The sequence below is a fragment of the Lissotriton vulgaris genome, chromosome 6 (genome assembly GCF_964263255.1).
Source record: "Lissotriton vulgaris chromosome 6, aLisVul1.2, whole genome shotgun sequence".
Lineage (NCBI taxonomy): Eukaryota > Metazoa > Chordata > Amphibia > Caudata > Salamandridae > Lissotriton > Lissotriton vulgaris.
This window is the reverse complement of record NC_141694.1, coordinates 723,745,460-723,771,477: the sequence shown is the minus strand read 5'-3', so window position 1 is coordinate 723,771,477 and position 26,018 is coordinate 723,745,460.

The window sequence follows — 26,018 nt, the reverse complement described above, 5'->3', positions numbered from 1 at the left end:
GCGCTAGAGTTCGCTAAGATTGCAAAGGGTTCCTGCTAAACTTACTGGTCAAAAAGCCACGTTTTAAGATGTTTCCGAAATATTAGTAAGGAAGAACTTGATTTATTATGAGGGGGAAGCTTGTTCCACAATTTCGAAGCAGCAACTACGAAGCGTTTGTCTCCCCATGGTGCTTTCATAGTGCGTGGGATGTTAAGCAGCTGAGATGCCGCAGAACGTAAGGATCGGGTGGGTTTGTAGACACTGATAGATTTTTTTAAGAAGTCTGGTCCAGTATTATTCAGTGTTTTGTAAATAATGCACAAGGCCTTGAACTTTGTGCGACACCTGAACGGCAACCAGTGTAGTTGGCGAATGATGGGAGATATGGATGAGAATTTAGGTGTGCCGGTTAGGATCCTTGCAGCAGCGTTTTGCACAAGCTGTAACTTGTTCAGGACTTGCTCCTGTGCATTCAGCAATAGGCCATTGCAATAATCAACCTTTGACAGGACCAGAGTGGACATTAAGGTTTTACCTGCGTTTGGGGGTAGGAAAGGAAGTAATTTCTTTACCATTCTCAAGGTGTAGAAGGACGCTAAGACCACTGCGTTAGCATGGCTGACAAAGGTTAGCCTATTGTCAAATAGGACTCCAAGATTCCTGACTTTTGACACCGGTAGCCAGTTTTTTTTGGTACCCGATAATAATCACAATAGCTATAATACAATTATAATGTATAGAAAACACATATTCCGGCTTACGATTAATGAGGTAGTGGAAGTTATCAAATACATTATGCTCAGGGTCATATAAATCACCGTATCAAAAGCAATCATAAAATCAGAGGAAGACACATAAAAAAGAATCATCTCTTTTTTTGGTACTGAAAATAATCATAATAGCTATAATACAATTATAATGTATAGAAAACACAAATTCTAGCTTATCATTATTAGTGAAGTAACGGTAGTTATCAAATACATTAATCTCGGTGGCATATAAATCACAGAATCAAAAGCAAACATAAAATAGCCGAAGATACATAAAAAAGGAATCACATTTTTTTTTGGTACTGATAATAACCACAATAGCTATTTAAAAATGAATGAGGTATCGGAATTCATGAAATACATTAAGCTCCGTGTTATATAAACTACGGTATCAGCAGCAAACATAAAATGAGGTACATAAAAAAATCAAGAAACCAAAAAGCATATTATCAGCACTTATTAATATGCGGTATGGCCACCAAGCATAAATCCATACAAAACTATAAGGTTTGATAAAAATGAGGTAGCTACATAAAACAATATTTAGTTTCTACAGTAATAACTATAGATCTCTATTATAAATTCAGGGCGCTATGTAGACAGCCAAGACGGTTTTTTGAACAGTTTTCTTTTTTTGGGCGGGAGTGCTTGGACGGGGGTGGTTATGGGGTCATGAGCATCATCAGAGGTAACACGGTAGGCATGCGAGGGTGCTCTATGAGGGGCATGTGAAAATGGTGATGCAGGGGGAGAAGGCATAACAAAAGGTGCAATGGCAGTGTTCTTTAAATCTTCTAAGTAGATACGATGACCACCGTTGCCTAGCACAGATGTTGGAATGTTCAGTTCTGCTAGACTCTGCATGAAGACATCCCATCCGACAGGCACTTTATTATTGGCGAAAGTGTGTGTTTGGGTTGCGCCTCTGATCAAATCGTGTAGGTTTGAACCGCGTATAACATGGCCTTTATAAAGAAGTTCCCCCTTATCATTCCAGAAAGCAATGTCTTTATTTTGATTAATTTTATTAAGAAGTAATTCGGCTTTTTTTTGTGCCGGGGGTTAACATTGTTAATAACTTCATTAACTAAATTAAAGGCTAGCGATTCAGGTTCTCTGACGGTAGAAACCGGGGGCTCATGACTTTGGGGCTCATGACTTTCAGGCATGAATAAAGTCAGGCCCTCTTTTTCCATTTTACCATGATGGACAAAGTTCAAGTACTTTTGAAGGATGGCGGTATAAAGCTAGGCCTTTTCGTGCACCGGTAAATCGCTACGCTGAAGAATTTCACGCATCTCGACGTCCAACAGATCGGTGGCTGATTTTCTAATATCAGTATCAGCGCTTGGGGGACTTCGCATTTTGTCTAGCTGATGTTTAGGCACGAGAAATTTTTTTCAAAGTGAGCCATCACCGGCGGCGCAGCAGTCCTGAGAGAAGCGGAATAGCAATGCCTAGCAGCGACCCTATGAAGCCCCCAGACTGCTTGACAAGACTTTTTTTAGTTTTAATAGAGATCCTTTTATTGCTCAGTTTTTTAACAAGATTACTTTTCTTTTTAAGCACTCGGTGCTGCTGAGGACTCAGAGGGACATTGCCCTTCAAGGTATTTAGGGCTATCTCCGAAATCACTGCTACTAAATTGTCAGACGCCGAGCATAGAAGAGCTTTCCTTTGTTGCGGTGATGATGAGACCAACAGCCTTAAAAGAGCTAGATTGCGCGCTATCCGGCTGGACATGGTCGTGAGATTGTCGGCGCTCTAAACTGGGGCGATGCTTTCTATTTATCTTCTTTTTATAGATGGGTTGGACTTTTTTAGAGTATAAGCAACGGGGAGATCCGGTGGGAAAAGCCCGGTCCTTAATCTGTAATCCTCCGGCGTGCCTGCGTTTAAATCTACAAAAAGATACCCATAAGGGCTCTGAGTGGCATCCTCAAAGGCTTCTAGAAAGAAATTAGAGCGACCCGGGTACATCTGTCTGGCTAGAGTAGTTATTTGAAGCTTGTCTCTGGGGTTTTTGAAAAGCACCATGTACTTGGTGTTCAGAGCGATGGTCCGCGAGCTCTTACCTTGGCAGAACACGTTTTGCACAATGTATAAAATGCTAAGATTCCGATGGTGAACATACTGGGTAAAAGCTTTTTCAATTTCATCGCTGGCGCAAGCAGAGGCCATTAGATCATCTACAATTAACATATTAACGCTAGAGGGTGGAAATAAAATATCATCAATTAATGTGTCGGGGATCCCCTCGACAAATTTGAGGTGCGGAAGCTTTTGCGAGAGTTCTTGATAGAGCCGCTGCCAATAGGAATAGGCCCACACCACGTTGGTGGGTGGCTGTGTCATCATTTGATACGCATTTTCCAAAAGTTTTTTTTACAAAATAACTTTTACCAGAATTGGATGGACCTGCGAGGATGCATGAGAATGGATGTTGTAATCTAATATCCATACTTTAATCAACTTTTAATAAACTATACACACCAATGCGGAAAGCCTTTTTTCTCGCTAGACCGTTTTTACATCGAGACAGGATGACTCTTTAAAGCCGTAGGGCAGGGTTTTATAGTCATCTTTAAGAACACGCTTATCATATACAACCTTCAACATTTTACGAAGAGGTCGGGTCTCAATATCCCAACGTTTTTTAATTCTTACAATGCTGGGGTGTTGCACAACTAAGCTCTCAGCTTCTGGAACACATTCACCTCGTTCGGTGTGCTTAGCATATTGAGTTACCAGCTCTTTTAAGTTTTGAAAATTAACTTTTTCGCGGTTCTGAACATTGAGGGTGATCCCTTTCACCTTCAAGCAGATTTTACCGCCTGATAAGCGGTACCCATAAGTTTTGGGTCCGGCGGAAACGTACTCAGTGACGTGTTCATCGGCAGGTGTTTCGCTAGTGAGTTCCCCAAGATAGTCACCCAACGGGGGGTTGACATCACCCTCTTTGCTCACGAAAATCACAGAGTCTGTGTCATGGTAAAGACAACGGTCTTGAAGCAACTCCAGGAGCTTATACAACTCTAATCTAGCATAAGCGGTGGTGAAACTGGCAATAAAAATGTTGGCATTGCACGAAGGCGGGTAATGTTCTTTGGTATACCGCCAACACACACAAGCGGTATCATCATCTATGAACTCGCAAGATGACACTTCGCGGTAGGTAGTAAAAAAGTACTCGTCAAATTCATCCGGCTCAGTCACTAGAGTAGTTTCTGAACGGTCTTCTCTCTGACCCAGTTTTCCCCATAGAGAATTGAGAAACAGTTTAGCAATCTATCTTTTTGTGGGGTTCACTCGGATTTTATTAGAGTGCAAACGAATACCCTCTTTCTGAAAATATTCCCTTCGGTACTTCTGTTTCTCCTCATTATCGGTACACCACTGGGGGTAACCCGAAGCTTCTTGCTTATCTCTAAGGTGCAAATTGATGTAGTCGGTGAACAGATCATGAGAAACATTTTCAAAATGCCATATCTCATAAATTTGATCTATCACATAGCCTTTTTTCAGTGCTACATTCACTTCTACAGTGCACCAGGTGCCGGTCAGAGCGCGTTCAGCATCAGAGTGATCACACCGGGAGGTCTGTCTGGCTTCTGTGCAGGAGCGGCACAGGGTAAATAGTAGTTTGCCCTCAAATCTGTAAGGAAGCACCGGGAAAAAAAGTCCTCTAGGCGGTTGAATTCTGCATTTGATTAGACCAAAATACCTTTGGGGGTCTCCAAAATCTTTATAAAGGATCTTAGGATGTGCTATTGGGTAGACTTTTGTCTTGTTTACAAATGGGTATAGGCTGGTAAATTCATAGTAAAAAATCTTTTCATCATCAGAGACCTTTCGGTAAAGAGTAACTGCGTTGGTTCGCCCTCCGTAGAGAGAATCACGAGGTTTCAAGGGCTCGGGTAAGTCACGATCCTTAATAAAAGTCTGCAGCTCTAGATTACATGTTAACTGATCTCGCCACGCGTGTTCCCAAATACTTCTCACGTTGAAGCCGCGTCTTTTTAAAAACTCCTGTTTAATAGTTGTGCGGTTAAGCAACTGACCGTATGTACAACCTGTCATCTTGTTAAAATCGTTTCCTGCATAGCAAATTGGGCAGCCGTGAAAAAAACATCCATTAAATTCAAGGCTGTAGGGACCCCGTCAATATTGGCATAACCATCTAAAAAATAGGACCCAATTTTAAGCTCCCTGCCTTTCAACGCGTGACGGATGGTGATTTTTTCACTGTATTCCATATACATCAACCACTGAATAGCCGGTGTTGAGAATCTCTTTTGCTGTCTGTGATAATTATCTCGAGGTAGCAACGCTAATGTGTAAGGTTTTAAAAAACAAAATCTGAAGCCAAAGTGATGTACTGAAAGGGGTCAATGAAGTCCTCATAGGCATACTCGTTGGGCTGACCAGGGTTCACCAAGATTTGTTTCCTAGACATATCTATGACACCTTCTCTAAAGCGGATACAGGCCTCTCTTAAAATGTTCACATCTTGTTGACAGAAATGAGACAGCTCCTTCTGGAAATCAAATAACTGATATTTGTTTGATTCATACCAGGAGAGGAATTCTGTTTTCTCAGATGGTGACATATAGTTTACACCATAAAATTCTTCTGAGGGCATAGCACCAACGTAGTTTTGGTTCTGCAAAGTGTTAAAGTAATGTGAGAAATGACCTTTGGACTCTTGGAACCCCATAGCCTGAGGAAATTTACTGAGTTTCATGGGCAGGAAGTTTATAGAGTCTATAAATCTGATATTGAGTACTTTTGTTGTAACGCACATGAGTTTTCCACCCTGAGTGATCATTGACATTGCCACCTTTTCAAGCACTAAAGCTTTTACTACAAAATAACAGTCATATCCTTTAGAGAAATGCGCGGGAAAACTATAGTTTTTAAAGCGGGGTGTAATAAATGTGTTGATAAAATCATTGACGCATGTAGGACCTGAAAACTCCCAAGTTGGCTCACCATTAATATGTCTGGCGAAAATATAATTTGGCTCATGAATGATATTTTCCTGACGGCACTCCATATCGTAGAATATATAATCATTTGTTTTGGTTGGTGGTTTGAGTCTACTCATAAAGCAGAGATGGGAATCAAATGAAAACACCCGGGCTTTTCAGACACCGCATTTAAGGCCTTCACATTCATGACTTTCGGGGCCATAGAGACCGCACGAATCACACAACTCTTTGCTGAGACAGTTCACTTTCCCCGCCGCGGCTAAAGCCCGATGACGCTCTAAACACGCCGTAGAGCGACAATATATACGACACTGCGGACACCTTTGGAGATCATTGGCTAGGTCATGGCAATCGTTCGTAACGCATGATTTGCAGAAGTCTGCGCACGAGTGATTGTATTTGTGGGTATAGGCCGAATGGCAATATTCACAGTAATACCTAGCGCTGAGAATTTTTTTTATATCTTTCACACCGTAAAAATGGTTTTCATGTAAAAGAACAAACAGAATTTTAGATTTGGTGGCGGTTCCGCTGGTGAAATAACGCCAGCCACCTTCGTGGTATAATACTTTAATCGTCACACCCAAGTAATTTTCAAATGATTCTATGTCTTGCAAAGAGACATCCGTATCTGGGGAGATATTTAGGTCATCATGCATTAACTGAGCCTGCTCCGTCAATGTTCTATCCGTAGAGCTCCCATGATCCAATAACCCGGCCAAACACCCAGCCAGGCACAAATTTCCAGATGTGTTGTTTAAATCAAGCAACCAGCGACGTTTCTTTTGAATGATCTTACTAAACAATACAGAATTCAGACCCCGCCTGGCACCTCCGCCCCTACTTTTTATCACAGTCACAACAAGTGTTAAACTTTGTGACCCCAGAATCTCAGCATTGCTATTCATCATGGCAACATTTTTGTTTAAGAAATCTGAGGCATCTAGGTCATGATGTGGTAGTCTTCGAGTGTAAAAAGAGTTAGCCAGACCGCCGCCGCTCAAGCAAATTTGTACATATTCGTTGGGGCCGATGTCAGGGGCCATTTGGTCGAGCAGTTGTTGGATAGAGTTAATAACCGCTTCTAGGGCTAGTCTAATAGAATCTATGAGGTGTAGGTTGATAAAACAAAATTCTTCATAAAATCAATAGCTCTAAATTTTTTGATAACTCTTTGATATTGGCGCACGCTTTCTAAAAACACCGGCGCTGGGGTGTTACCGGCGCTGGAATTATCGCGAGTGTCGGCGGCTCTCTGAGGCGGCTGCCTTAACTGCGTGGGGCTAGGTGGTAAATAGCCGTCAAGGGTTTGAATATTATGGCGTATATTTCTCAAATGGTTTTTGGCTCTTTTTAGGTTTTTTTGCTAAACGATTTCTGACTACTTTAGCGGCTAACCATTTCTCTTTACGTTTGGCGCTTGGAGTTTCAGACCTTCTTGGCGACCTATGCTTTTTGGGTGGCATTTTCAGTTCCCCGAGTCAAGACTCAAGGAGTCAAGGTCGGCTTGGGCTTCAGCTAAAATAGTAGCGAGTGCGGACTGTGTATTTTGGACCACCTCCTCTACAGCTAGTTTGACATCCGTTATACCCCCGATGTGTTCTGAAGCGCCCTGTGCACGTAGAACATTAAAAATGGATGAACTGGGGAGGAGCCAAGCCGGCGACCGCGATGGCCGCCTAGTCCCTCGGCTCCGAGTACCATCTCCTCCCGGGTTCACATCCTGCTTGATATCCTGCAGCAAAACGGTATAAATGAGGACATGAACACGACCGTTCGTCGAAGGCGCAATCCCGAGGTTCGTGCCTGCTTTCTGAGGCGAGAAACAGTCAATGACGTTCGCGGCCCGCAGCAGCCCTAGGACCGGGGACTCGACCAGACTGTGAGGCCGGTCACCGAGTGCACAACAGCGGCCGCCGGTGGCCGGGAGAGGCCGGTCGGCTCCGGAGTGGCAAAGAACGGCCGATTTTCGACACGCTCATAATGGCAGACTGGGAGCACGAGTTGGGGACAAGCCTGTCGTTGTGCCCCTGTGTGGATAAATATTGCTATTAGAACTTTGCTAGTCCGCTGCCGGGAAGTGCTTTGCGACTCGTCCCGCTCTCGGCGGGGGGATCCCGAATTTACGCCGAGCCGCGATCGAGCTGAGCTGGCTCCATCGGCTGCTGCGATCTGGTCGCTTTGAATCGGTTTCGGTGGCCCTGATGGTGGTTCTATGATGCCCGATGCCCCACTGCGTGTGCCTCGGCCCCACTCCAGAGCTGTGCTGCCCCGGACTATAGTGAGGAGGGTTGAGTGTAACTCCTGGGCGACCGAATCTCGACCTAATGAAGAACGTATGGAGAGGGGGAGAATGACAAAGGGGGAGCACGGGGCAGAACTGCACCTTGGCGATCTGATGGCTTCCCTAGCTGCCCTTCACGACACCTTGGAGCAGGGTGCCCGATCATTGGGGAGCAAGATGGATGAAGTGACCCTCGCGGCGGGGCGAATGAGATCGGCTGACCCGTTGATACACAGCGAGATGCCCTACTCAACACCCAGATGCAACAAGATGGAGTCTGTCACTAATACCGGAGGGCCAGAGACACTGATCCTCGCGACATCCCAAGTCCGTGATATTGGATGCCTAGGACAATCTGGAGGCTCTAGATTGGAACTGAGCGATGGAACTTCTCCCTACGTCCTGCTGCTAGAGACTTTGGTGCTGCTTCTGCCGTGTTTGGACATTGAGACATTTTCCTCCTGTGTTACTCTGCCAAATGAAGTGTGGAAGACATGTTTCTGTACCAGGTCGGGCCCACCGTACTTGCAGGAAATGGGCTTGGATGAGGTCTGGTTGTATCACAGCGATGCAGAAGTGTTACTGTTCGGGCTTGCCTTGGTGTTCCGATTCCCTACAGCTCAGGACTTGGAGAATGGTAATTTGGTGGGCTTTGACGGTATAAGCAAGACTGGACAAGGATAAATGACGTTTCCTCCGGGTTGCCGTCTTCTGATTTAGGGGCTGTGAGGGTTACGCGACACATTGTCTTATCTAATAACGTACTAGGTTGACTCTGTCCCTTGTAAATTGTTTTATTGTATTGGCTCTTGCTGCCTTTTTTTACATCCTGTGTAGATATAGCAAATGTGCGAGGGAGAGGCCGGGGGACTGCTAAAGGGCTCCTCTCCGTCTTTCGCTTCTTTTCTTGTAGTTGTAGTTTAGAACCCCCCTTTTTAGGTTTCGCTGGGGAACGGAGCCTTTAGGCTCCGCCTCCAGAGAAATCTTATGTTTCTTAGTGTGTACTCTTAGTCCCTCCCTCTGTTTCATTGGCTAGCTCCATAAATGGAGGCTAGCCATTGGAACAGAGAGGCGTCCGTCATGGCCGGAGGAGACTCGGGGGCGTTCCCGAGAATCTTTGGCTTTTGGCTACGTCATGATACGTCAGCCTACTCGGTATTAAACAGCTTTCGGGGAAGTTATAAAAACAAAATCATGCTGCCCGTGACCGTGGATATTGTCAGTGTGGCGAGCTTCTGAAATGGCGGCTCTGAACTGCACCAGACAGAACTCTGCACCAGGAGACCTGCTTCGCATCAGAGGCCTAAAACCAACTCTCCTTTTCATCTGCACAGAGCCCAGTCGTGATATAAGTAGTATGGTTATTTCTTCCTTCCTGTCCAAGACTTTAGTACCTTGAACTGCTACTGTCCTTCAGACGTTACTAGGATGGGTCTTGCAACCATTCCTTTTAGGCCTTTGCCGCTGTGTACCACACAAGCACAACATCATCCTATCTGCCTCACCATTTTACCTTCTCATTAGTACTCCGCAGCAAATGGACAAAGTAATTTACAGCTTTACAGAACTTTTACTAAATAGCAAATATTAGCGCAGAGACGTGTGTAATGGTTGTAGAACTTAGTAAACACAAACACAAACAGGTATACCATGACCATCATAAATGTGGACCTTTTAAATTACACATTTCGTTTACATATATAGATGAAATTGGCACCAGTTGGAGACCTGTACCTGTAAACAGAGAAAGCATGTATATATCGAAATGTTTATACACAAATATGTAACAGCAGCAAACAAATTTCACTGCAAACTGCAAGTGGAGCAAGGCAGTCCCAGTGTAATCGGAAATACTCACTAGAAAGAGAGGCTATGTAAGCTTTACACAGATGCACGTTTCTTTAATTATACCTTTCTTCTCAATTATTATGTTTATTCTTAATGAGATGGCGCTCGAAGATACTTTTTCGAACTGCTGTACAACAGAGCTTGAGCCAGTTCAAGGTCAAGATTTAATTTCCTTCTGGCCAGTGACCTCTGATGAAGCGCTTGCAGATCATTGGAAGCCCTGAGACCTACAATATGATCACATTAGGATTAATTCAGTTAGCAAGAAAGGAAAAACCTTCATGTGGCTTCTTGGAGAGCTGCCTGTGTTTTGCACACTCCCAAGGAGATGGGGGGCTACTTCAAAAGTCCTTTGTTGTATCTGTGGTAAGAAGTAAGGTCTGACCATAAACAGGCATGCATGCCTGCACCTCTACACCTACATGTGTTCTAATGGTACTGCCAGGGCCGGACTGGGATCAAAAACCAGCCCTGACAAAGTGCTCGGCCGGACCCCCCCACTCACCCCCCCACCCTCACCCCCAGGGTTTGGGGGTGCGGCCGAGCTCTTTGCCAGGGCCGGTCTTCGGCCGATTTTGTTACAGGGCAGATTTTGCTACAGGGCCGATTTTGCAGCTATCGGCCCTGTAACAAAAACGGCCCCCAGGGGCCCAAAACCGCCCCCCACCAGTGCAGCGCACCAGGGGATTGCCCGGTGCCCGCTACGGCCAGTCCGGCCCTGGGTACTGCCAGTACTGGCTCCAAAGTCATGGCCCGACCAATGGCCCTCTACTGCGCAACTGCCCCACTGCCCCCACCACTTGCTCCATCTGGGTTTGGATTCGCACAGTGGAAACTGCTCATGTGCTGAAAGGTCTGCTACCAGATTTAAGAAGTGTTCTTTTTTTTGTATGTTTCTTGGTAGTATTTATTTTCTCTTTAGTTCAAATCCGACTTAAGCAAGCTCTGAAATGACCCACCCAGTCTGGAAAAGGGGAGTGACATTTTCTGTAGAGTGTCACTCACTAGGTGATCATCCATGCAATGAATCAGTCTCGGAAGCCAGCACCAAACCCTGGGAGAGAATGAATACTATCGCCCAAAAATGTCCAGCAAAAAATCCAACAATTGGATCATTGATAAAATTGGAGTTTTGAGATTAAAGCGCAGCAATGACATCTCTTCAGAATAAATGCAGTCAATTAGAAAATGTAAGGTAATTGTTTGTGACCATAGAAGATAACCAACTTACCCTGAAAAACAAAATGCAAGAGATACTGAACACTGAGTTGGAAATGCCTACAATGCGTACTGTAGTCAGGAGGATAATGCCAATCAATACAATATTAATTTATTTATCCTTTTGTTTTAAAATGACTATGCTTTGACACGTGTTTCGTATTTATTGGACGTTTGCTTGCAATGTGTTGGCATTAAAGGTAACTGAATTAACAAGCATTTACAATGCAACGGTTTCGCCTTTGGAAAAGTTAGAGCTATTGGCAATGTAAATGACAATGCCATTTATTTATCTGTTTTCAAAACCAACACATAAATACAAATGTCATTTACAATGCCAATAGCTCAAACTTTTCCAAAGGCGAAACCGTTGCATTGTAAATGCTTGTTCTTTTCTGTTCTTTCGTAGACTTCGGGGTTCTCCTTTTCTTTCTTCCCTCTTTTGGGTTCTTCCTTTAGTTTAGGTGGGTGGTAGTTCTCTTTCTCTCTCTTCTAAATTTCGGGTTCCATACAATAGGCGACAGGCACGCTGCTGAGGGGGCGGCCGTAGCCGGAGGCAGGGGTGCAGGGTGGGGGGTTGGGGTAGGGGTACTCTCCTTTTTCTTTTCCTTTTTCCGTTTCTAGGGCCCCTTTTTTCTCTCTTGTTCTGCTTGGTTTTCTCTTTATTTTTCCTTTTTTCTTCTCTTTTGGGAAACCGAGTGGTAGGTTGCTTGCTGTACGCTTTTACGGTTTAAAATACAAGGGGTGATGTTTTTATAAAGTTTTTAGTTACAGCGGGTGATGCTGCTTTGGGGGGCGAAATGTACTGCTTATTGTCTATCCTGTTTAATACGCGCTAGCGCCAACGCTCTGCCTGCAGTAGTCCCGGCTGTGAATATCCTGATCAACGATAACCCCTTGCTTTGGTATAATTTGATTGTACGGCGTCAGATCCTGCTTTTCTTTAAAACTCTTAAAAGAAACCTCTTTAATCCTGGTATCAATACGGTACGGACACTATCCTGGGCTAGGATATGGCATTGGCGAGGCGGAATGTTACGTCTGTTTGGCTTTATTGATTTACTTTGACCGTCTCTGAAGTACTGGCCGGCCGGGATGGTTGTAGGCCTGTGATTGTAACTGCCTTACGTAACAATAAAGGTTTACCAAAAAATAAAAAATAAAAAATAAAAAATGGATGAACTAACCGGTGCAGAGTTCAAGCCTAATCCCTCGATGGTATTTTTTACGGGGAAAACGGCATAAATCGCCTGAAGTACAGCTGCTTCGGTGGGGAGTGAAGTTTTAACAGCCGCAGCAGCAACCCCGCTACGAGGGTCGAGTGATGTCTTTAACTCACTGTTAAGTGATTTTTTGACACTCAGGACAGCGTCTATGGCGCCTGAGGAGACAGAGGATTCAAACTGATTTTGAGCAGTTACTAATGTAGCTGAAATTGATTTCTGAAAATGATGTTGTATACGTACAATGCCTGCTTTGATGCTTTCAATGGCTTGTATCTGAGCTACGGTATCACGATTACTTACAGCGAAAATAATAGCTTAGCAGATAGGTGCCGTGTTCAGAGTGCTTCTCCTGAGGTTGGTAATTAAAGGTAAAATATTGTGGCATGCTGATGTTGCGGATGTTATGTTTAGGGCTGATGTGGGGGCATGTCTAGGAGCTTGTAGCTCGGATGTGGATTCACAGGTTGCTGCGCCGCAGGTGGCTGTTTCAGTATTTAAATTATGGTAAATAGCACCAGGGTCAACCCTTACCGGGGGGCTGCGGATGCCTGGTCCGCCTACGGTAACATCTGTGTGACAAACCCCTTGTGAGTGTGGGTTCTTGGGGCGTTCGCCGTGTACACTAGGCCCTGCTTTTGATTTGTTTTGTTGAACAGGTACATTTTCAATTCCCCCCCAACTTGCGTCATCGTCATCCAGCGAAATGATATCTAGTTCAGCGTGGGGGGTAACGCCATTTGATGGGTGATTGTGCAAGTTCTTTGTTGGTTGAGAGTGAGACTTGGGGGTAGCAGTAGGTGGGGGGTGCACTAATACAGGCGTTGCCCTGCAAGGGTGCGATGTGACACTTAGAATCTGTTCTGAAATTCGGCCGGGGAGAACACAACCAGGGTTACGAGTGTTTAAATTTGAAACCTGAAACGTCTGTAGGGTTGCAGAATTGTTATCTGTAGCATCTGCTTGCCTATCGCGCTTTTGAACACCCTTTTCTTTACAGACAGAGCGTCTCTTTCTCAAACCACCATTTACAGACACAGGTGGAAACTTATGAAATGCAGGCACCCCAACAGCACTACCCCCAACATTCCCCGGCTGTGTTTGCTGTACCCAGCTCTGCCGCGCTTCTTTGCCCTTCTGACCTTTGCTTTTCAGATCACCAGCAGCCAGCCTTGAACTCCTCTGTACACCTCGTCGTCGTGCACTTGAATGCGACAGGCGTCGGTTGGTGCTTGATGCAGCCTCAGCGTTATCTAAGTAAGAGCAAAAACACAATTTTAATTCAAGCAATGAACAGTCTGAAGAGTCCTCAGTTGTCATCGGCGCTAAAACTAGTTACTTTGAGTGTAAAAAATGCACACACACACACACCACGCAACACTCACCACACACCACTCACCACTCACCACGCACCACACACTACACACTACACACCGCGGTGTAATACTGCTAGAAAAGTGAATTAATTCTCACCATCCTGTGTACTGAAGCCGCAAATTTGACTGGATGCGATAGGGTTAGGGCCTTCAAGCGCTTTGTTGAATAACAATGCTTCAGCAGCTTCTGCTACGGCCTGCGAATACAAAATGCAAACAGCTGTAACACATTTCCTATATTGGTTTAAATTATATTAATTGAAAAAGCACGGCTATACATAATTACACGCTCATGCAAACACAGCGGCTGAAAGAAATCCTGACCTCCGTTGTCAAATTAACCGCTTTTCAAGCCCCAGCTTGACCCACAGGCTTGTCCAAGGATATACAGCGACATTATTTAAGACCCCTGAAGTTATTAAATGATGACCGGTAAAAACAAGTAGGCGGACTAGGCATCGACTTAAAAACACGGATCAATGTGCAGTCGGTCTTTGAGAGTGGGCTATTGCTAATTTTAAACATATCATGTTGCATCATTTTTCCTACAGTTTAAAACGCCTGCTCATGTAACATTACTAAAAAACATTTGACGGTGAAGCAAAAGACTTAATTAGAGCCACATGTTAGCACATTGCCCGGGGGCTCCAGTCTCATTCGTCTTACTTTGGCAGCCTGGCTGGTAAAGCTGACCTTCCTGATTAAAAAGCATTTAACCTTTGAGAGAGAATCCTATTAGACGCGCATATTCAAAGGAGCTAGAGGATTATAGAAAAAACGACAAAACACTTCTTACCAGCAATTCTTGTTCCTCAGACATGATGTTCATAAATGATAGCTGTGCTCAGTCAGCGAGCGCTGAAATCTTTCAGTGTTTTCAGCTTTTTTCAAGCGCCTGACGTGGTGGTGAATGCAGGAGTCACCGACGGCATCCGTTGGAGCGTCGTAGCTTTTCTGAGAGCTCCAGCCAGAATGTTCTCAAAGACCTCACGTTTTATATCTAAAAACTGTCAGTTTCCCGCCTCAATTCACAATACTACATGTGTCTTCAAGTGTTACAAATTAAATGGTACACGCCTCTAGCACTCTAGACCCCTATATGGACAATGTCCTTTCTAAACATTTCTGAATGATATGAACAGCTGTGCATTAACACGACCACGCGGCGCTGAAAAAAAGTCAGACCCTTACATGAAGTTACACTTTTTTTATTTCATCATTTCATTTTTTTTTTTTTTAATTCATTCTTTTGCTGCCCCTGACGCTAGGCCCCATATCTGAACAATATCCTCTATAACAATTTCTGAATGCATATAAAAAGCTGCACGTTGACAGCTGTTAGAAACAGAAAAAAAGTCAGACCCTTACGTGAATTGTTTTTATTCATTTTTTTGCAGCCCCTGACTGTAGCCCCATATCTGAACAATAGCCTCTATAAGTATTTCTGAATGATATGAACAGCTGCGTATTAAAACGACCAAGCTGCGCTGAAAAAAAAAAAAGTCAGACCCTTACATGAAGTTACACTTTTTTTTCATTTCATTATTTCATTTTTTTTAATTCATTTTTTCAATCCCCTGACTCAAGACCGCATATCTGAACAATATCCTCTATAAGTATTTCTGAATGCATATAAACAGCTGCACGTTGACAGCTGTTAGAAACAGAAAAAAAGTCAGACCCTTACGTGCAGTTAGACCATTTTTTTCATTCATCATTTCATTTTTTTTTTCAAATTCATTTTTTTTGCAGCCCCTGACTGTAGCCCCATATCTGAACAATAGCCTCTATAAGTATTTCTGAATGATATGAACAGCTGCGCATTAACACGACCACGCGGTGCTGAAAAAAGTCAAATCGACACAAAAAGTTAAAGCCGTTTTTCATGCATTTTATTTAGATAAAATTATATCATAGGGTAAAATGTTTGGTACAGATTCACTTTAAAAAAAGACCTTGCCGAGGCCTGCTAGTTATCATAAATACAGTGAACACGTTTATTATGAGTGAATGAAATACAATTTTGCAATGGTATCTTATTTACACAGCCTCTTTTTAATCTGCGTAATTCTCTCAGCACAAACCTTGTTACAAGAGCATCATTTGCGTTTAAATCTGTTGAATACATTTTTAAAATGCTTTCAAAGTCTACACCGCGGCAACTATGATATAAATAAAACAAACAATGTGCCCCACAGGTGAATGAAGCATCGTCCTGAATCTGATTATCACTAAATATTATGCGGTCTGCAGAGTTTCTTTTTAAAAATGTCCATATGGTATCTGGGTACAAATAACTGTTTGGCAGCATTCCATAAGAGTCAAAAAACTCAGAGTCCTTATCCGTTAGAAATATTGCTAACCAGTGCCGACCCCTTTGATCTTTACCATCTGTATTGACTATTAAATGAAGCGGTCGTTGATGTTTACTCAGATACAGCGGTAGAGTGTCAGCTGCAAATACACCTAAAAATGAATGTTTAGCAGTCTTGTCTTTGGCAAGAAAACGTTCCAGTTGCGACGTATTCATCATCACATATAGTCAATTAATACCTCTCTCCAATGATTGATCTGTATAACATTCTGAAACACGGCGTAAATCAGGAGGTTTATGGTAGACGGCAAAGTGGCGCTAAAGCGGAGCTCCAGACGTACCTTGCCTGATTTTTGTATCGAAAAATGGCCGCCTCCAGCGTCGTTGTCGAGGCTTAAATCGAAAGCCAACATAGAATAACCTTTAGTGTACTCTGTGCGGTCCACAAAGAAGGGACGGTCCGACGCATACTTCCCAGCAACCTGCAGCACTGCCAAATATTCTCTAGCCACGCCCCCAGTTTCAAACGAAGGCATGTATGGTTTTGCAGGTATAGCTTGACCGTCTACAGAAAGACTGCTGTGAGATATATTATAATGCTTAAAATTAAAAGGGTTTTTTCCATATTCACCGCTAAATGCCCCGTTATCGACCAGCGTTACAATTACAGTTCTTGGCAAAAATCCGAAGAAAATATTCTCGGTATTCGATAATAGAGCTCCGGCCGGGATGCTGAACACTTTAAGCTCCACTCTCTCAATGGGGTACTTGGCATTACTGGTTAACAGAGTCTCGGCGTGAGCTAAACGCACCACAGGGCTCACTTTGACGCGTTTCACAAAAAGCGACGCTGCTAAGATATGCATTTTATAATTTTCAGCGTCTCTGCTCATTAAGCAAAAAGTGTCTTTATTTCAAATAAGTTTAATCTTCACATCTAGACCGTTAAGCATTAATTTGTCTTGGAAAAACAAATCGCTATGTAATTGGCCAATAAGTTCCACTTTTCGACTCCGGGCTGTAAAGCTAGCTCTACTCTTAAACCCGGCGTTAGCGCCATTTAAAGTCGTGTCCTCGTGCTCTCCGGCGGTGTCTTTGTAGAAGAGACCTGCTGAAAGTTGGCGTTCAAAGCGGGGTCCCCATAGTTAAGTACGGTGTCTAAATAAGCCCTGTACGGGTACGAGTTGTTTAACTGACTGATGAGTCGGTCGCCGAGGCTCACATCCAGCTGATTAAAGAGTGATGCTATGGGGTATGGAGAAAATGCCACACGTGCAGCGGCGTCCAGATCAGCACCGTCGGCGTTAGTAATTTTGCAAGCAAGATAAAGCAGCGTGGCTGAAAGGTCCAGGTAGTCATCCGACCGTGCTATAAAGAACTCTAAGGGGGCTGTGTCTGACAGGGCCGAAAGTGGAGGTACTTCGACGTATAGAGAACTTTCAATGCTGGTTTGTGTTGGTGGTACCTGGAATAGGTCCAACTCGGACTTTGCGCATTCCGGGGAACCACAGGGGACGGAGGCCATGGTCAGCTTTTAAAATATGTTGCCCTTGGAGACTCGTTTTTTTCCGCATCTACTCCTGGTCTTAAGAGATCTCTTTTGAGCCGGTCGGCGGCGCTTCACATCGCTTTGAAGGGCCGCTGGCGGTCCCCTTAGTGACACACCCATTTTTCTCTTCCTGCCTCTTTGAAGATAGACTAAACCCAAACCTTCTTGACCCGTTTTGTTGAACTTTTTCATCACCGCACCAGAAACGCGCCCTACAACGTCTCGAGCGATATTTGATGCCACAGTTTTCACATGCGGTTTTGCCAGTTGGAATCCTCTTCTTAAAAGCGGCACAGCTTTTCTGAAAAGACTTCTGAATATACCGCCAACACCCGCCCCATACATAATAGGAGCCCCGTGGAACCCAGGGAGCCCCGAGCCGGCTTGCGCTCTATAGTAATCCCTATAGAGCGACGCATCGCCGTAATTTTCAGGTAAAATCATTAGTCTAGTACACTTCACCACGTCGCGGTCGGAAATGAAGCTTCACTATGACTTTACCCACTTTAAATCTTATATTGGTGTTCAAATCGTCCTTCAGTTCCAAAGTTATCGTGTGAAAATGTTTTTTGCTGACCGCAACATAGTCTCTTTTGGTGTAAATGATGTTTATCATGCTATTATTTCGGCCTGTGATTTCCACGCAGCGAAGAAGCGGTACATAGCTATCCCCCACTCTCTGATGCTCTATCACGTCGCAGTAAACAAACATCGTGTAAAACCCTCCGTGTACATCCGTGAAGGCTCTGTCTGCTGCTGGTGAGTGGTGAACGTTAGGCGTCAGCCCCAGCACTCGTCCCACTTTTTCACGCACCAAAATACCGTAGTCTTGCACATTCTTGAACTGTACTTTTCTAAGTCGCGGCTCATACGTTAATCTAAAGTCTGGGATGTTAACAATAGATTTATTCATTATGTCTACAATGTCTTGTATCGTATCATAGTACCCCGATGGGAAAGAAAGTTCATGCGCGCTTTCCTTCTTGCGTACCAGTGTAAATCTAACATCCTCGTTTACAAAAGTATCCCACGTGTGCGGGTATTGAATTTCTGTTAGGGCCACCTCCCAGTTGCCTTGTAGATGTATAGGTTTTGCTAGTTTCACTGTAAAATTTGAAATTTTGTTATTAGAGAAAGTGTCCAGTGAAGCGTTACTCGGGAGCGTCAGATAAAAAGGTCCGACCTCCATGGCTCTTCCAAGGTACCTAAATGCTTAAACCTGCTGCTGTAGACTTTGTATATCCTTTAATTCGCTCTCAGAAACCCAACTATTAAATTTAACAGGCCACCCCCTCCATTTAACTAGGCACTGTCTTCTGGCGCCGTTCCCCTTCTTCGCCAAAACTTTCTCAATACGGTACAGTCTGTCTTGATCCTTTTTTATTTTTTGTAGCTCTTCTTTGTAAAAACATCCTACGACATCCTCCCCCGCGTAATCTTTTAAGTTGAAAACTGTAACGCCTGAATGCTCGGAAATCTTGTCTATCACAAAATCTCATCTGTAAAAGTCTGCTCATAACCCTTTTGAAATACTCCCTTGCATCTAGATACCCTAACATGATCACCTTTTTTGAACGTGCTTTTTGAAACAGGTTTGTTGTTGAGCGCTGACCCGCTGACCCGTACACAGTTCTCCAAATTTTCAACTCATTTTGCGGGGTTACTTCTACTGGCGCCGTCTTAATGGTTCTATGATAGCTATGGTTGTAGCTTTTAATAAAATCTTGTAAACGATCTATATACCGAAATGTGTTATACGCAGTGAAATATCGCCAAATTCAAGCTTTGAGAGTTCTGTTGAATCTTTCTACAATCGCGGCCTTAACTTCGTTGTTTGTGACAAAATGTTTTACCCCATACCGCTTCAGCAGAGCTTTTAGCGTTTTGTTTTCAAACTCTTTTCCTCTATGTGTTTGTAACTTTTTAGGGATTCGTCCACAGCTGAAAATGTAATCAAACGCTTTTGTGACCGCACTCCCTGATTTTTCCTTCAAACCAACGGCGAATGCATACTTTGACAATATGTCTACCATGGTTAATATTAACTTTACACCATCATTAACCGCAGCATGTTCGCGGACATCTAGAAGGTCTGCTTGCCATTGATGATTTAATCCGCTGACTAAAACACGGCGTCTTTGAAAGCACTTTCTGGACCCCTTATATAGCGTGTAGGCATCTTCACCCGATAACCAGTCACGTACTTGTGTTCTTTTAACGGCGTTGTTGTGGATTTTGCTCTCCTTGTACAAGGCGTCTACACCGCCAAAACTACCAACCTTCAAGGGGTTGTAATAAACTATTTTGAAAAGCTTCTGCATCGTCGCGCTTCTTGAACTAAAATACCGCAAGCCCTACCACTCGCCGCTACTCAATTCATTCACGTTTGTTTTTATTTATTATTTGCCTTTTATCATATAATCAGGACTAGAAGCCAGTTTATGCTGCAATAGTAGATTATTTAATAAAACATGAATTAAACAGCGTATGATTTAAAGTGTGTAATATAGGGCTTTACAACGCTATAAACAATAATAACAACAAATACATAGATATTTAACACAATGCTCTCAAAAACTCATGAAGCAGAATAAGTATGTTGATTTTCCTAGCTGTGTATGGTATCAGTCTTCTTGCATCTTCCCCACGCCCCCTCATGAAGGCTCGACAATACAAATCGGCTATTGTATTCATAAAATTGAAAAACTGTTTCTTATTCAGAGTAGTGCCTAGGGTGCAAAATGTCCGCGCTATATAATTGTTGACGCAGTCTTCGAGCACGTCGTCAACGTCCAAGAAGTATTTGCTCTTTTCAACGTCGTAAAAGCCTCTAGGTTTCTGATTCAGCTCTTTTTCAAACTCTTCAATGACTTCACATCGTTTGTTTCGGCATAGCGAGGTCGGGCGAAACACAGGTTTGGGGTACGGCATCTTTGCTCTGATCAGAAAATAAAAAGCATCTTCCACGCATTTAGCGCTCGGCCGCACCCCGATCTCGATCATGTGTCGAAACAAACTTTCCTGCAACAGAGAAACACAGATACATAATAGTAGCGAACACAGGCATCAACATGTTTTCATTTACGCGTCATTAATAAATGGCATGCTCCTCGGTTTTAAACTCCTACAAAGATACTTGATCTTAAAATATCTACGATAATTCTTCTTCCTCAGATGCTGTTTCATTATCGATCTTACGTCTTCACCACCCGCCGCATACATACTTTTAACATTCTCTGACGGGTACTGCACTCTTTTAATATATTTTAAAACATTCACAATCATCTTAATACATTCGGCGGGTAGAAACATTTCTTTCACGCCTGTGACCTCCCCCAACGCTGCCATAATTTTATACGGGTCCAGCTTACAACATAGTTTACGTATCAACCTATCTTCATATTCACACCCCATCATGAGACAGTCGTGATTCATCTGACTCGGGTCGTCATTTTTACAACCTTCGCAATCGTCGTACCACCCCGCCTTTAAGCACAATTTCATGATAGCTGTAATAGCGGTCAAAAGTGTGTGATACTGTTCAGCGCCCCGACTGTCACCACGCCAAAGTTGTACAATTGCGTCTAGGCGCTTACAGCTGCAGTTTTTATGCGTAACTGCAAGTTTTTTCTGTCTTGAACAGCAGAGACATGAAAAACGTAGCGATGGGTGTGTAACTTCCATAGTCGTGCTAGCAGTTTTGTCGCCTTGGGCTCCTCCTCCTCTCTTTTGCTGATAAAAAGAAAAAAGGGGGGTTTTTCGACCTCAACCTTCCTCATAACTACATGCCGTATCATCACACTCTTAAACGTCCCCATAGGTTTGCTGAAAAATCGCGGTTCGTACTTACTTTTAGTTTTCCAGCTTGACACAGTTCTTCTTGAGCGTCCGTTGACTTCTCTGGCTCGTTTACAGATTCTTCGCCGGAATCCATCTCTGTACAGTCGCTAGAGTCATCGGGGTCAGGCTGTTGCAGGTAAATACCCTTGTCTTCTTCACTCGGTTCCGGTCTTCCTCGGCCGTCTGTAACATCAGGGGAATTGTTTGGTGTTTTTCCAACATTCACTGCCGCCTTTTCGCTGGCGCCGGTCTCGGGGTTTATATTCAGCATTGCTGTCGCAACGACGCCTGTCTCATGTTTTTTATTCCGATGCGTCGACGCCGTCTCAGTCGTAGGGGTTGTTGGATCGCAATTTTCCTTGTCACTATCCGTGAGTTGGACGGCGGCATCTGCAGCTTTTGCGGCTTCCTTCAGCATCGCTGTTATAGTTTCTCCAAGGGGTCCAACTTCCACGCTGCTGCAAGACATTCTCAAAGTTGTCGTAAAGCTCGAGTTTTCTTCGTCAGAAAAAAGCGGGGGTTTCTTAACCCACAGTCCTCAGAATGCTGGCTTATATCCACTGTGAACATGCTAGACACGCCCCCAGTATGCTTGTTGACTCGTATTTCAAACTAGTACTGCTGCTTAGCAACCCCGGCATGCTTGGTCATTTTACACGCTTTTTTAAAAAAAATGTCAACGCCGTATCATTTTATATGCCTTAATTCACAAAGCCTAACTTTTCATTTTATATAGGCATTTTTTTTATATAGGCATTTTTTTTTACATATATACTTTTTTATATATATAATTTTTTTCATATAATTTTTTTTATATATAAATTTTTTTAATAAATATATATATATTTTTTCAAGTTTTTTTTTAAAGGGGGCGTGGACAAGGGGGCGTGGCCACCTGCCAAAAATGCATGGTGACAAGTAGTGTACAACCTATACTACTAGTACATCTTAGTTGCAGTTGATTCTTGCACGCGCTTTGTATGGGAATGGCCCCAAAGGAGTGCTGATTCTCGCACTGTCATCAGGGATTTGCGTGCCTTTGTGTGAATTTTTCCATGTGGTACCTTCCATTCGGACAAGGGTCCAGCGTTTGCCTTTAAGGCATAAATGGATGCCTTCAGTTCTTTGGAGGCTCCATACAGGCCTGAGGGCAATAGTGTTGTGGAGCGGATGAACCATGACTTAAAGCAATCCTTGACAGCTAGGGTATTAGGTACAGGCCGGAACTGGCTAGCCCACCTCAATAGCGTTTAGCGTGCACTTAATAATCTCCCTAGAAGGTCTCTGGGTGGGCGGACCCCATACGACATGCTCTTTGGTATCAAAATGTTTGTTCTGGACCTTGAGGTTCTAGACCAAGCGGCGTCTGCCGCTCCTTTTGACCTAGATGAACATTGTGATGTTTTACAGAATCTACAAAAGACCAGAGACAGTCTTGCAAAGGAACACTTGCCCTCCACATCTGATGCTGCGCTGCAGATCCCGGTAGTTGGCTGGCTACCCTGTGTTTGTGAACTGGTCCGAGAGAAGGTTGACAACAAGAAGGATTTTAGCCCATTCCATCGAGCTCCAGTTCCTGTGCTTAGCAAGCAGGGTACAAGAACAGTCATTTGACCTCCACTTCCAGGTCGTAAAGAAAAAAGGTACATCTTCATTGACAATGTCAAACTACACAGAGTCGACGATTCTTCTTAGTATGACAGCTGCGGTCTCTTGTCGAGCTATGCTGCGAAACTCTGTTTTGGCTCCGGCACCTACCACCAGGCCATTGAGATGAATACAGTTACGAATCCTTTATTGTATCCACTGGCTGGTGATCCACTTGATGATACTGAGTACACTTACCCCACAGACTTATCAATGCCCGATTTAGAGACCTGTGTGGCTAATCAATCACGTTTTTCTTTTGATACTGACTCTACCACATCAAAGTTCCCCTCAAAAGTTTCGATTTTTGCAGCTTGGTTTAAAAAACATTTTTAAATTCCCCCTTGAACTTATATTTGGCTGGTGCTTTTTTCAATTTTTTTATTTATGTCGATTGGATTTGTGGTGTATTTTTTCCGTCTTGTGAATGGACACCATGTTAAAGAAAGATCTACAATTAGACTAATTGATAGAACTTTGGCACCCCGCTCCTCATCATGCAGAAATGAAGAGGGACCAGACATTTGTGAATATCACTGCTTGACCTGTCTTAGACGGGATTGCATGGGATGCTGTGAAATTTCAGATACACGGTCCCACAGAGGTTATTAATGTCCCTAATGTACTTCGTGTTTCAATGGAGGATGTGGTTAAACAAAATATACGCTCTGATGACTGGGATGTCCAAGCCGTAGAGGCTCTGTTTTCTGATTTGAAATATTATGCTGCCTTTGATGCTGAAGACTTGTATTTGAATTCTGCTAATTATGCTGATTTGTTTTGTTACCAACACTATGGTAATCATTTTTTACACAAGGCTAACACATTTAGAAATGTGTTTAATTACACTCAATGGGAACATTGTCCTGCACCAGTTGAAGGCAGCTCCAAAACTCTTTTACATTTTTTTCGTACTTTACTGATTTTAATCAATCAAATCCTGGTGCATTTTATTTTAAGATGACAGAAGTCCTCTTCCAAAGCTAGACTGACCCACACAAAATTATTGTATTCGAAGACCTTTATTGACCAATTGGCTGTAGGGTGCTATGAGCTGTGGAAAGATACTATTGATCTTAAATCTGTTTGGGGTTCTAAAAATTGGCAAGTGCAAGGCACTGAGGGTTTGCATTGTGCATGTTTCATCCCAGGCCATATGTTGTTTCTGAATTCGACTATTTCACAAACCACATGCTTTGGATTGGCTACTTCTAAAAAATTAAATGCTCCTTCTTTTTCTGATTTGGGAGAATACCCCCAATGGAATAATCACACCAGTAGGTCCCTTAATGATCTACAGACCCTGTTATGAAATTCATCGTTTAACATTTCCAGTTTGGATCCACACGGCTTGTTATTATGGCAAAAAAGTGCAGATTCATGCCAGCATCGTTTTCTGGGTCTGACCCCTGGCTATACAACGGTTAGGGTAGATCCCCATTTCGAGAGTGACCACACGGTCACTACCTACTCTGCAGGCAAGCTACGTCAGAACTGGCTCAAAAAACTCCACCTTAGCATCAGTTAAACTCCATTTGTCACAATTAACAGACAATGTCGACTTGAATGACTTTGTGAAAGGTCCTGCAGCTGGCAGATCAAAATATGGATATATGCTGCTTCCTGGTAAAGGGCTATTGATCAAGCTAATTTAGAAAAAGTGCTTGCAGTTGTAGACAATAGCATTAACACAGTTTCTTCCCGAATTTACACATTAGATAATAGTGTTTCTTCTGTCGTTGATATTGTGCAAGATGAAGTTTCTGTTTTGTACCATGGTCAAAAATCAATTGTGTTCTGTTGGACCTGTGGTAACCAGTCCACATATGGTAGCCTGGCTCAGAGTGAAGAGGCCTATTCCAAAGGCAATTGTGCTATGCTTGAATCACACCTGTGACAGTAACCCAGCGCCCATCCACTAAAAGAAGACACCATACCTTGTTAGAAAAAATAGAAATTCTTTATAGAAATCTTTTTGATCAGTTTACTCCTTCAGTAGTATAGAATTTTTACACGTTCAGCATTCCCACATTTAATCACTTGTATGCATAGAGCTCTACAGGGCATTGCTTTGGAGGATATACTTATTCTCTAAATAACCAAGGGCTCTTTCAAAGCCCTGGTACTCCCATTTTCATAACAGTTATTTCACAGTTTCTATACAGAACACAGATAGATTATTGCCCCTTTATGGTGAAGCAAAACTGTACATTACCCTTAAAGGCTCATTTGTCATTTCAATCATGAAGTTCGCGGTTCAGCATACAGTTCTGCAGTTTGTACTCTTGAAAATATCTATAACTGAACAGCTGAATCTATAAATGGGAACAGGCAGATTATTTACTTATTTCAGGTAACTTTCTAGTTTCTGCTGCGATCACTTTGGCCTGTCAGGTTATCGCAATGAATCCCTCAAACCCGGAATTATCCACATGCAACAACAACACATCCCTGTACCCAATCGGCACTTGTTCCGGAACCCGCCGTGTTATTCTGGTTTTCCTCCACTGAGAGCTCCTTGAAGCTATAGGCACAAAATTTCCTCCTAGGCCCTCTAAAGAAGACTCCTCCCAGGCGGGGAAATTGCCTCAACAAGTAGGTACAGCAGACGGGGACATGAGTCTGTGGTACGGTTCAAATCACCCCGAGTCTGCAGCACCTTTCCTCAGTCTGGGCCAAGATTACAGTCAAAAATTACTTCCCCCTGATGGCCCTTCCTCCCTACCAGTCTATGCTCCCAGCTTACTTTATCGGCAGTTCTGTCGGGCCCTCCGGACCAAAGTTAGGTTCCTTTTCAACTGGCCCCACTCTCTAGCTGATGTCGATTTCCGGGTGATAAGGCCCCCCCACCTCAGCGCTGGTTTCCGACTGTTCGCCTGACAGGGATTGATGCGTTGGCCACTCGGCGCTTCTACAATTCTTTCCTTGCCGGCTTCAGTAGTCGCTCCTGGCCTCCTCTAGGATCCTCCCCCTGAC